Source organism: Lipotes vexillifer, unplaced genomic scaffold, assembly GCF_000442215.2.
Source record: "Lipotes vexillifer unplaced genomic scaffold, Lipotes_vexillifer_v1.1 scaffold394, whole genome shotgun sequence".
Taxonomy (NCBI): Eukaryota; Metazoa; Chordata; class Mammalia; order Artiodactyla; family Lipotidae; genus Lipotes; species Lipotes vexillifer.
In genome coordinates this window covers 526,634-539,192 of record NW_006791731.1, presented here as the reverse complement: position 1 = coordinate 539,192, position 12,559 = coordinate 526,634, and the positions used below count along the sequence as shown (strand labels likewise).

Below are 12,559 nucleotides of genomic sequence, written 5' to 3'. Positions count from 1 at the left end.
AGCGTCGGAGGCCGCTCCTCGTCGCTCCTGCCGCGCGCTCCCTTGGGCTGGGCAGCAAGGGCCTCTCCTCGGTCTCGCGCCGACTATGTGCGGGACAACTGCGGAAGCGCGTCTGGCCTTAGGGCAGCGCCTAGTTTCGCTGGCGAGCGTTGTGCCCAGGTGGCCCCCGTAGCTTTTCAGATGAGTTACCAGGGTGGTGGGGTCGGCAGCCTTTGGGAAGAAATCAGGACTTGGCGCAGGAATTGGAGGGCGTTACTCTAGTGGAAAGGGAAAAGGAGCGAAAACAGAAAGCAAAACGTCATAAAGTTCCGGTGGGTCTCGAGCCCGTGTCCGGAGACCAGAGCCGGGTTTCCCAAGAGCGACTTTGTTTTTCGTTCCTCTCGGGACGTCTTCATTCGCGTCCCTGCCTCCAGTTGCCTGGCAGCAGGCTCGTTTCCGTGGTCTGACCCTGCAGACCGGACAATTCAGGCTTGCAGAGGTACAGCAGAGACTGTCTGGAGTTGCCGTTCACGTCCGGGCTGTGACGTCGTGTCCGGGGAAGGCCGGAGCCATAGCTCAGGGCCGGCAGATGGGTGGCCTAGGCCGCCCTGGGCTGCGGAGCCTCTGGGCGCCTCCAGACTTGCTTGCTCTCCTGAGGGCCCAGACGCGGGCTTTCTCAGACTCTTCTAAGTACTTCTGTTTCACAGTCTTAAGCCCTTAGGAACGAAGAACAGTCAGGGCTGGAACGAGCCCAGAACTGGAGGCTGGGTCCTCTCGTTCCTGGGTTGTCTGCTGAAGCTCTGCCTCAAGAGGGGGAGAGGGAGTAAAGAGACTAGAAATCTTGCAGCGTCCTTGTGGGGGACACTTTGTGTTGGTCCAAGTAACACATCCATGTGGCACTCTCCAATTCCACTGCTTGTTTCTGTAATGGTGGGCAGCATTCCCAAAGAGGGAGCCGTGCTTTCCTGCAGCTTGTCCTGTTACCGCCATCCCTTCGTTGCAGGCCTTGAACTTTGCAGACCCAAGGAAATGACCCCATGTTTCTGTCATTATCCTTCCTTCTTCCTCTTTCCCCTTTCCCTTAACCCCCAGGCAGCACTCTTACCCGGTTTGGGGAGGGGCATCAGAGATCTTTTGGGATGTTCCGAGCTTAGTCCTACTGGGGTGATCGCCCCACCTTTTGACCTGCTCACTGCTTCTGCTTAAAGATCGTGAGGCAGCGGGTGAAGCCCCACCAGCGAGTTCTCCAAGTCCCACTGCCTGTGCTCTGGGCAAGGCCTTGGAGCAGGAGAGCGGGAACCATCAAGCCTGAGCCAGCCTCATTCACAGTGGCTGCACCACCCGCCGACCCTGCTGGCATTTTCTCCCCGGGGGTGGAGGGGTGCTGGCTGGAGCCTGTGCATTTGAGCCCCCCTGGTCTGTCCACAGGCCGAGCAGGGTGTGCGTGGTGCAGGAGGCAGCGGGCGGGCTGGCACTGCCAGGCAGGACAGAAACAGAGCCCTTTTCTGGATTGGGCAGGGTCTGCAGAGCTGCCCAGCCCCGAGAAAGGAAACAGCCCGCTGCCTAAGGCCTCAGTGATGCACACACAAGCCCCGGGCCTCTGTCAAAAAGTCCTCATGGAGACTTCTGCAGACTTGCAGCCCAAAGTCCAGCTTCCAGAGACCTTGGAAGGTTCTGGCATCTGTGCTCTCGATGCCTTCCCCCTTGTGCTGGAAGTTTTCTCCCCATTCTGCCAAGAGGACCCTCCCTGCGTTTGACCCAGGGGACCAGGGAGAGGCGGTGGTGGGGTGGCTGATCCTCAAGGCTGAGTAATGGCGGGGTGGGGGTGGCTTCCGGCCCCAGAAACTCTGGCCGGGGGGCCAGTCTGGCAGTGTTGTGCGGCCTCTGCACAGCCCAGGGGACGGCCAGCACGTCACTGCCCAGAGAGTTGTGTTGGCTCCCCCGCTTCCAGACCCCCTGCCAGTTACCGATGCGCTTGGTGTGGAGCCACTGCTGAATAGGCCGGGGCTGCCCTGCAGGACCCGAAGCCCCGCCGCCCTCGGGAGGGAAGCTGGCAAATGCAGCGGCTCTCCTGACCCCCTCCCACGGGACAGGGATGGGGCGAGGGAGTGCGTAGGTGAAGGAGGCTCTTCTTTTTAGGCTGCAGGCACTTCGAGGCCCTAAGAGCGAGGGCCTCTTTCGCCTAGGATGGCCCATGTGAGCACCGGCAGTCAGACGGTCAGAGGGTCACACTGGAGGGGCTGGCTGGAGAGCAGTCGCTGCAGTCAGGTCGCCAGCTCCCTGTGAGACTGGCCCTTCGAGGAGGGTCCTGGTCGCACCTGGCCACTCCGAGCTGGCCAAGGACCGTTTTCGGGGCTCTCACGACAGGCAGGGCTGCTCCTCCTCCTGGCCCGGGAGCCAGGTGCGCCCCAGCAGGCCCTCCGCCCCGCCCTCGGGGATGGGCAGTGGCCCCAAAAGGCCGGAGGTGCACCCGGTGCAGGCTGTGAGGGGCGCTGGGGGCCTGGAGGCTCCTGGTGCCCCCTGCACCTGCCAAACAGGACACGGCCATCCCTATCCCGTCCCTCTGCACAGCGGGAGGCCCAGCCCCTCAGGTATCGGTTCCCCTCCTTCCACAGCCCCACGTGGAGGTGACAGCCGGCCTTTTAGAGACACAGGAACTGAGTCCCAGAGACATCAGGAAACAGACGAAGAGCTGGGGGACGGCTGAGCAGGACCCGAAGTCCACGGTCTCGCTCACCTCTGGAGCCAGAGGCGTCCAGCTCTGGCTCACGCCTGCCCTCGCCACGCTCCGCGTCTCCCGGGTAGAGGGCAACACGAGGCCTCCACCTGTGGGGTCCGGACTCTGGCTCCACCCCACCTGCTGCTTTCTTTTTTTTTTAAATAAATTTATTTATTTATTTATTTATTTATTTATTTATTTTTGGCTGCCTGGGTCTTCGTTGCTGCGTGCGGGCTTTTTCTAGTTGTGGCGAGCAGGGGCTACTCTGCTGCGGTGCACGGGCTTCTCATTGTCGTGGTTTCTCTTGTTAGGGAGCATAGGCTCTAGGTACACAGGCTCACTAGCTGTGGCTCACGGGCTCTAGAGCGCAGGCTCAGTAGTCGTGGCGCACGGGTTTAGTTGCTCCGCGGCATGTGGGATCTTCCCGGACTAGGGCTCGAATCTGTGTCCCCTGCATTGGCAGGTGGATTCTTAACCACTGCACCACCAGGGAAGTCCCTACCTGCTTTCTTAGCTTGACCCCAGCCACATTCGGACTAACCAGTACTTGGTGCTCATAGAATTGTAGTTTGTATTTTTACACGAGAGTCCTCCCTTTCCCCTTCCATAGAGATATATAGGTATATGTATAGATGGATGGATGGATGGACGAGGCAGGCAGAGATATATAAACGGCGGGCTCTGTGTGTGGCCTCCTGTCTCTTTCCTCCCTCCACAGTCCTGGGGTGGGCAGGGTGTGGTGAGGAGGGGCACAGGGGTCTCAGAAGGGGCTGGAGGGAGGGTAGATGGGCACAGCACACCTGAGCCTGAGCCTGCCTGGCTCCACTGGGCTGTGTGTGCTCAGAATTCTTTTTTTTTTTTTTTTTTAATTAATTTATTAATTTATTTATTTTTGGCTGTGTTGGGTCTTCGTTTCTGTGCGAGGGCTTTCTCTAGTTGTGGCAAGCGGGGGCCACTCTTCATCGCAGTGCGCGGGCCTCTCACTCTCGCGGCCTCTGTTGCTGCGGAGCACAGGCTCCAGACGCACAGGCTCAGTAGTTGTGGCTCACAGGCCTAGTTGCTCCGCGGCATGTGGGACCTTCCCAGACCAGGGCTCGAACCCGTGTCCCCTGCATTAGCAGGCAGATTCTCAACCACTGCGCCACCAGGGAAGCCCGCTCAGAATTCTTTATTAAAGGACCAGGGAGTGGTCAGCAGGGTCCATAGGACCCGCCCTGGAATGAGCGGTCAGCTCCCATCAGATATCACAGGCGCCGGGCTAAAGACCCCAGAGCCTGCACCTTTGGCTGCAGGGTTTCCTTGAGATCTGCAGGGCTCGCAGGGGCTGGCTTTGCAGGCTGTGGAAGGAGGGAGGCCGGCTCCCTGAATGTTTCCCGATCCTGGAGGCGCTGGCAGCTGCCCCACAGTCTCCTCCCACTGGGAGGGCGCCGGCAGTCACTGAGTCAGCAGTCACCCGTGTGCAGATGTTCAGCTGGGCCTGGAGACCCGAGCATGGGGCCAGTGGCTGGACATGAGTGGGGATGCTTTGGTCATGGGGCCTGTGCTGTGACCCTGAGCAGAAATAAGAAAATGACATGAGGACAGTGCAGATGGTCCTATTCTCGGTTGAGGACAAGACGAAGGCCAGGGAGGGGACCGAAAGCGAGCTCCTTTCTGCACCCCGCCTGGTGCCTCCCGTGTCCTCCCGCCAGGCTGCGTTTCTCTGCTGCCGCGTCCACGCGGCTCTAGTGCTCACACTGCACGTGGGTGCCAGCTGCACGCCCGCTGCTCCCGGAGCACATCACACACACCAGTCTCTTTGGCTGGGGGACTAAAATGGGCCTTTTCTTCTGGGAATATACCTGAGAAGTACAGTTAGGCCTCTCATGGAATTACCGTGGGTGTTAATCCCGTTGAGTTGTGGGCGCTTTGAGAAGATACTCAAAGACAGAGATCCTCCCTCTGTAAAAATGTGCAAAACTTTGTATACGTTTTAGGTTGTTCACAGTCATGTAGGAAATAGGGCCACAGACTCTGAATTTACAGTAAGACTTGATATTTACTAAGAACTGCATCTCAGGGGCAAGGGCATTGCTCGCCAGCCAGCAGCTGGGCAACAGCTTCTCCCTGGTCCTGCCGTATTTCCCATCACTGGTTTCCATTATATCCAAGGGTAAGCCAGGACTTCCTGCAAGAAGTGCACGTGGTCAGCAGAGGAGGAGGAGACATCGGGCTCTGCGATGGACTCACCGGAAGGCCCTCTCAAACTTCTAACACACCTTAAGGTCAGGCTGGCAGGACACATTCAACATGGACTCAGCCCACCAACAGTGTTCAGGATTGTTAAACAGGAAGGACAGGTGAGCCCTCCAGGTGCCCAGGCTTTCTATCTGGAGGCAGTGTTCAGACTCTGAGAGCCTGGCCTTTGGAGAAACTAAGACAGCCAGAATTTGCAAGGCCTGGTACCAGAGAGGAGGAGCTGCATGTGAGCCCCTGCGGATCTTGGTCGAGTGCTGCTTTGCCCATCCATGTGGGGAGCCTGGGAAGCCGCCCGAGAACTTCCAGGGAAAGAACAGCCACTGAGGAGCTGCGTGGCGAGCAATCACCAGGCTCACCTAGAGTTGGCCGAGTCATCCGATTCCTCAGAGCGGAGATACCGCTCTAACACACAGAGCCTTTCACGGACCCCAGAACAGCCACAACTTGAAAGTGGGGCTGGATTAGCCCCAGAGAAAAGGCTACCCAAATGCAGTGTAAACGAGCTTTAAAACAAGCCTTAAAAGGATCAGGGCTTCCCTGGTGGCGCAGTGGTTGAGAGTCCGCCAGCCGATGCAGGGGACACGGGTTCATGCCCCGGTCCGGGAGGATCCCACATGCCGCAGAGTGGCTGGGTCCATGAGCCGTGGCCGCTGGGCCTGCGCGTCTGGAGCCTGTGCTCCGCAATGGGAGAGGCCACAACAGTGAGAGGCCTGCGTACTGCAAAAAAAAAAAAAGGATCAGGCTGATCCTTTCCTGCAGAACTGAGGGTGCAGTACTCTCGAAAGGAAGACAACTAAACTCAGACACAACGTAGTAAAATTCTTCGTGTCCAGAATCTAGTCAAAACTAATAGATGATCCACTTGGCATGAGAATGTGACCTGTAACAAAGAAGGGAAGAGTCACAGTAACAGATCCAGGTGTGATGAAAGTGGCGAGCAAGGACATTCAAAGAGTTATTAAGATGCTCTGTTTGCTCAAAGAAGTAGAGAGAAAACATTAAGACAGAGAAATGGAAGATAGAAAAAGGAAAGAAATTGAACAGAATATCTCTGGAACAAGTGTCCCATGCAGAAGAATTCCAAATTATTTCTGTTGACTCCCTTCAAAGAGGTGACACGTAATTCCCACCCTTCAGTGTTGGCTGCACACAGACGTCCTTCTGAGGAGTACAGGACGGGGTGGGGGGAGAGACTGTACAGTGGAGACGCCTGACAGACAGGCCTCCACCAGCAGTGATGATTCACGTTGACGGGTGTGCCCTGCCGTAATGTGATGGGCAGTGCAAGCCACCTCTGTGGTCTTCCTCTCCAAAAACTTACGTAACCCCAACTCCTCATGAGGGAAAAACATCAGACAAATCCAAGTTGAGCAACATTCTACACAATAGCAGCCCCGTCCTCAAAGCTGTCAGGGGCGTCAGGAACCAGGAAAGTCTGAGACTGTCAAGAATGACGGTAAGGAGACTTGAATGGAATGGAATGTCTCAGATGATTGTCCTGGAATAGAAAGACCTATTAGGTAAAAACTAAGGAAATCTGAACAAAATGGAGACTTTGGTTAAAAATAAACTATCAATATATTGATTCGTTACTTGTGGCATATGCACTAATGCAGGGTGTTAATAATAGGGAAATGGGGCGTGGGATATATGGGAACTCTGTACTGTCTAGCTTTTCTGTAAATCTAACTTTCTAAAGTTTAAAGCTTGTTTTTATAAGTCACTGGAGGGTATTAAACAGCAGATTAGAAACTGCAGAAGAAAAGATCACTGAACGCTAGACTAGCAAAAGAAACTATGCACGGTGATCACAGAGAGGAAAAAAAGACTGAAAAAAGTGAGCAGAGCCTTACGGGGATAATGTCATGTGGTCTGACACACAATTTAAGCTCCAGAGTAAAGAAGGAAGGAGAATTTTAGAAATACTGGTTGAAATTTGCCCAGTTTTTTTTTTCTTTGAAAGCTGTAAACCCACAGATCCAAGAATTTCAGTGATTCCCAAGGAAGATAAAGCACAAAAAAAAAACGATAACCAATGCACATCACAATCAAATTGCTGAAAACAAGTGGTGAAGAGAAAATCTTAAAAGCAGCCAGAAAAAGAGAGGAAATTGCACACAGAAGAACAGGATAAGAATGAGACTGACTCCGATCAGAGACAGCATGAGGCCTGGGACTGGAAGGGGCCCTGTAGGTGGAAGTCTGGTTAACACCCAAGACCGAGTGTAACTCACCATATCAACAGAACAGGGAAGAAAAGCCACGCGATCTTAACAGAGGCAGAAGAAGGATTTGACAAAATTCAATATCCATTTCATGATAAAAACTCAGCAAGGGGCTTCCCTGAGTGGCGCAGTGGTTAAGAATCCACCTGCCAGTGCAGGGGACACGGGTTCCATCCCTGGTCTGGGAAGATCCCACATGCTGCAGAGCAACTAAGCCCGTGCGCCACAACTACTGAGCCTGAGCTCTAGAGCCCGCGAGCCACAACTGCTGAAGCCCGTGCGCCTAGAGCCCGTGCTCTGCAACAAGAGAAGCCACCGCAGTGAGAAGCCCGCACAGCGCAACGAAGGATAGCCCTAACTCGCCACGACTAGAGAAAGCCTGTGTGCAGCAACGAAGACCCAACGCAGCCAAAAATAAATAAATACATAAAATTTTTTTACAAGCTCAGCAAACTAGGAAGGGAAATTCATCGATCTCATAAAAAGCTTGTACCAAGAAAACCCTGCTGCTAACATTACACTTAATGGTGAAACACTGAATACTTTCCCCCAAGGCTGGAGAAGAAGGCAGGGTGTCTGCTCTTCACTGCTTCTCCTTCATGTGTGTTGGGCGCCCTGGTCAGGCAATGCGGCAAGTACAGAAGTAACAGGCGTCAAGACTGAGATGCGAGAAGTAAAACTCTCCATTCACAGGAAACAGTATCGTTTACCTGGCAAACCCCAAAGAACCTACACAAGAGTTACTAGGACTAATGAATGAGTTCGTGAGGTCACAGGACTCAAGGCCAATATACAGAAATGGAATATATTTCTATGGACCAGTAGTAGACTGTTGAAAATGGGAATACTTACAGTGCTACAAAAACCACAGAACACTTACTGGTTGTATTATCTGTGGCTGTGTAACCAGTCACCTCCAAACTAACTGCCTAAAACAACAAACCCTTGTTATCTCTCAGTGTCTGAGAGCCGTGAGCTGGCTGCCTCAGGATGTCTTGTGAGGGTGCAATCATCTCAAGACTCAGCTGGGGGGACTTTCCTGGTGGTCCAGTGGTTAAGACTTCGCCTTCCAATGCAGGGGGTGCAGGTTCGATCCCTGGTCAGGGAGCCAACGTCCCACATGCCTCTCAGCCAAAAAACCAAAAGATAAAACAATTAATACTGTAACAAATTCAATAAAGACCTTGAAAACGGTCCACATCAAAAAAATCTTAAAAAAAAAAAAAGACTCAGCTGGGTGCTCGCAGCCTCAGTTCCTCACCCTGTGGACCTCTCCTTAGGGCTGCTTTCAGCATGTCACCTTGCCTCTCCCAGGGCAAGCGATCTGAGAGAGCGGGAGCCCAAGGTGGGCTTGTAATGTGTTCTCAAATACCATCATGTCTGCTGGATGCGGTTGGTCATAGAGAACATTCCTGGTGGATCATGGAAGGGGACAGCAAAAGCTGTGAACTCCTGGAGGTGGGGATCCTTGGAGGCCATCTGTAGGCTAGTTATCATGGGGTAAATCTTGCAAAATGTGTGTATATATATATATATATATATATATATATATATGTATGTATACACACACACACACACACACACACACACATATACGTGTGTGATTTATTCATTGAAAACTGTAAAACATGGCTGAGAAAAAGACGTTAAGTAGATTCCACACAATCCCAGTGAAATCCAAGCAGAAATTTTTGTGTGCACTAACCTTCAGTTTATATGAAAAAGCAAAGGACAGAGAATAGTCAAACTTTTTTTTTTTTTAAGGAGAACAAAGTTGGAAGACTCAAACTATCCGATATCAAGACATACTGTAAAGCTATAATAATCAATACTGAGTGACATTGGCATAACTATAAACATACAAATAAGTGGAACAGACTAGAGAGTCCAGAAGTAGGCCCACCCATTCAAGGTTATTTGATTTTTGACAAAGATGCCACTGTAATTCAATGGAGGAAGAACTCTTTCCAACAAATGGTGCTGGAATAATTGGACTTCCACAAGCACAAATGTGAGCCCGTCCTGTGTTTAATACTATATACAAAAATTAAACATAGATTGAAATATAAGAGCTAAAACTGTATAACTTCTAGAAGGAAAAAACCGGGACACAAATGTTCATAGCACTTAGTTATAATAGCCAGAAACAGGACACAACCCAAACGTCCATTAACTGGTGAGTGGAAGACAAACTGTGGGACATCCCTACAATGGAATACTACTCAGCATTTAAGAGGAACAAACAGCTTACCCTTGCAACACTGTGGCTGCATCTCAAAGGCATGATGCTAAGTCAAAGGCTACATACAAACACAAGAGGCTACATACCCTGTGATTCCACTTACATGACATTCCAGAAACAGCAAAACTGTGGGGACAAAAGATCAGTGGTTGCCTGGGGATGAGGGAGGGGGTTGACTGCAAAGGGATGTAGGGGTGATTTGGGGGGTAGATGGAAATGTTCTCTATTCCTCACTTGTGCGAGTAAACAGCTGTGTGTCAGAAATGGAGAGCTGTTCATTTAAAAGGGTAAACTGTATATAGATTATAGCTTCCTTTTCAGAGATATGGAGGTACATCCCAGACGGCCAGCCGTGTGGAGACACCCAATCAGTCAGCAAGGGTAGAGCTCAGCAAGCAGTCTGGCCTAGGGTGAGACAGGATGTGCCTGAGGTCATGTGGGTGAATGGTAGATGCCACGTGGGGAGACTGAGGCACAGTGGCAGCCTGCAGATGCCACCATCAAGACTCACAAGAGTGCAGCCTCCAGAGGAGCGCTGTTTTCTTCCCTCATTTTCCATCCAACAGGATATCCATCCCCTGTGCCACAGACATTCCCCAGCAGTCCACCAAACTCTTCCTGTCTGAAAATGTGTAAGGTCCATGTAAAGCAGTGCTAAAAGGGAAATTAGGATGGCTTCTGAGCTTCCACATTAAAGTAAAAAAGAGCAAAATAAGCCCAAAGCAAGCAGAAGGAAGGAAATAATAAAGACAACAAAAATCAATGAAATTGAAAACAGTAAAACATGATAAATGAATTCAAAAGCTGAATCTTTCAAAAGATTGAGATCGGTAACTTGTGGAATGACTGACAGAGGAAAAAAGGTAAATTACTAATATCAGGAATCACAGGATATATCACTACAGATGCCACAGGTGGTAAGAGGATGATAAGGAAGTATTACAAACAGCCCTATGCATGTAAAGTAGATAAAATGGACCAATTCCTTGAAAAGCACAAATGGCCAAAACTCACCCAAGGTGAAACAACTATTAGTGGTCCTGAGTCTATTAAAGAAATAGAATTCCTAGTCATAAACCTTCCTAGAAAGAAATTTTCAGGCCCAAATGATTATACACAAACAGTCCAAGAAAATTAGACCAATATCCTTCATAATGTCTTCTATAAAGTTTTAGCAAATCAAATTTGGCAGTACATAAAAAGAATAATGTCACAACAAATGGGATTTATCCCAGGAATGCAAGGATGGTTCAAGATTTTTAAATCAATATAATCCACCATGTTAACAATCTGAAGAAAAACCACATGATCATATTATTTGATTCAGAAAAAGCATTTGACAAAATTTGACATTCGTGATATTACAAAAAAAAAAATTCCTCAGGAAACTAGGAAAACCAGGGCTAGCAGGGACCTTCCTCAGCTTGATACAAAAGGATCTCTAAAAAAAACAACACACACAAAAAAATCCTACACCTAATATCATACATAATGGTAAGACACTGAATGCTTTGCTCATAAGATCAGAACAAAGCACAAAATCTGTTTTTACCAGTTCTAGCTAATGGTGTACTGGAAGTGCTACCCAGTACATTAAGACAAGAAAAAGAAATTAAAGGCTAACTGGGGTGAGGGTAATTGAAGCCCCAGTATTCTCAGCCTGCCATGCCTGGGGTAGAGCCTCCATTCTGTAGGCGGGGGCAGAATGGGGAAGAGGACCCTCAACCTCTTGGCTGCCATCACCAGGAATTTAGCCTCTTCACCTGCAAGTTGGACAAGATGAGAAATGCTGGTGGCCTGCCCCTCAGCAAGATACAGAAAGCCTTGGCTGTAAACTGAGGGGAGAGGAATCCCCACCTCTAGGCCATAGCCTCCCAGAGTGTCATATCAATCCAGGTGAACTGGTGTGAGGAGGAGGGAGTAAGTTATGGCTAAAATGCTACAGACTCACTGTTCCTACTGAGTTTTAGGTTTTCTTGAATAAATATTTCTTCATTTGTTAATATGCCTTTAGGACAATTTCCAGAGACTTTAGATGACTTAAATAAGCTTTGTTTTTTTTTTCTCCTTGGAGTGGTTCACTGGATCTCCTTAGCTGCCTTTGCAGACAGAGCCACCTTGCCTTTATCTTCAGAGGATAGTTTTGCTGGATATAGAATTCTTGGCTGACAGGTTTTTTTCTTTCAGCACTTTTGGTATGTCATCCCACTGGCTTCTGGCCTGCATGGTTTCTGATGACAAATTAGCTGTTATTAGGGATTCCTTGTACATGATGGGTCTTTTCTCTCTTACTGCTTTCAAGATTCTTCCTTGGTCTTTTGCTTTCTTCAGTTTGATTATGGATATCTAGATGGGAATCTCTTTGAGTTTGTCCTTGGAATTTGTTAAGCTTCTTGGATATTTTTCATCAAATTTGGGAAGTTTTCTGCCATTATTTCTTCAGATATTCTTTCTGTCCCTTTCTCTCCTCTCCTTTACGCACATGTTGGTCTTTGGTGGCATACCACATTGTCTCTGAGGCCTGTTCACTTTCTTCCTTCTTTTCTCTTTCTGTCTCTCAGCCTAGGTAATCTCAGTTGAATATCTTCCTTCACGTTTGCTGATTCTTTCTTATTCCTGCTTGGATCTGCTCTTGAGCCCTCTAGTGAATTTTAAATCTGAGTTGTTAGAGTTTTCAACTCCAGGATTTTTTTGGTTCATATTTATAACTTCTATCTTTATTGTTATTCTTTGTTCTAAGAGATATCATTCTTATGCTTTCCTTTATTTCTTTAGATGCCATTTTGTTTTGTTCTTCGAACATATTTCAAATACCTGATTTTAAAGTCTTTGTCTAGTAAGTCCAACATCTGAGCTTCCTTTGGGAGAGTTTCTTTTGGTTGCTTTTTTCCCATGTATGGGTCATACCTTGTTCCTTTGCATGTTTCGTAATTTTTTGTTGAATGTTGGACTTTCCATTAATATAATGTGGCATTTGTTAAACTCGGTATCAGATTTTCTTCGCTCGCCAGGATTTGTCGCTGTTTCTTGTTGTTGCTGTTGGTTTGTTTAGTGACTTTTCTGAACTAATTCTGGGCAGTTTGTGTTCTTTGTTGTGTGTGGTCACTGAGTTCTCTGCCCAGTTAGCTCATTGGTCAGGGAGTAAAGGGAGCAGGA

At 49.5% G+C, this 12,559-nt stretch overlaps 1 protein-coding gene across 2 annotated transcripts in view; it reads left to right on the top strand.

Moving 5' to 3' along the window:
• HSF1 (heat shock transcription factor 1) overlaps positions 1–12,559 on the top strand; it is a 19,833-nt gene that overhangs the window by 386 nt on the left and 6,888 nt on the right. The window lies entirely within an intron of this gene.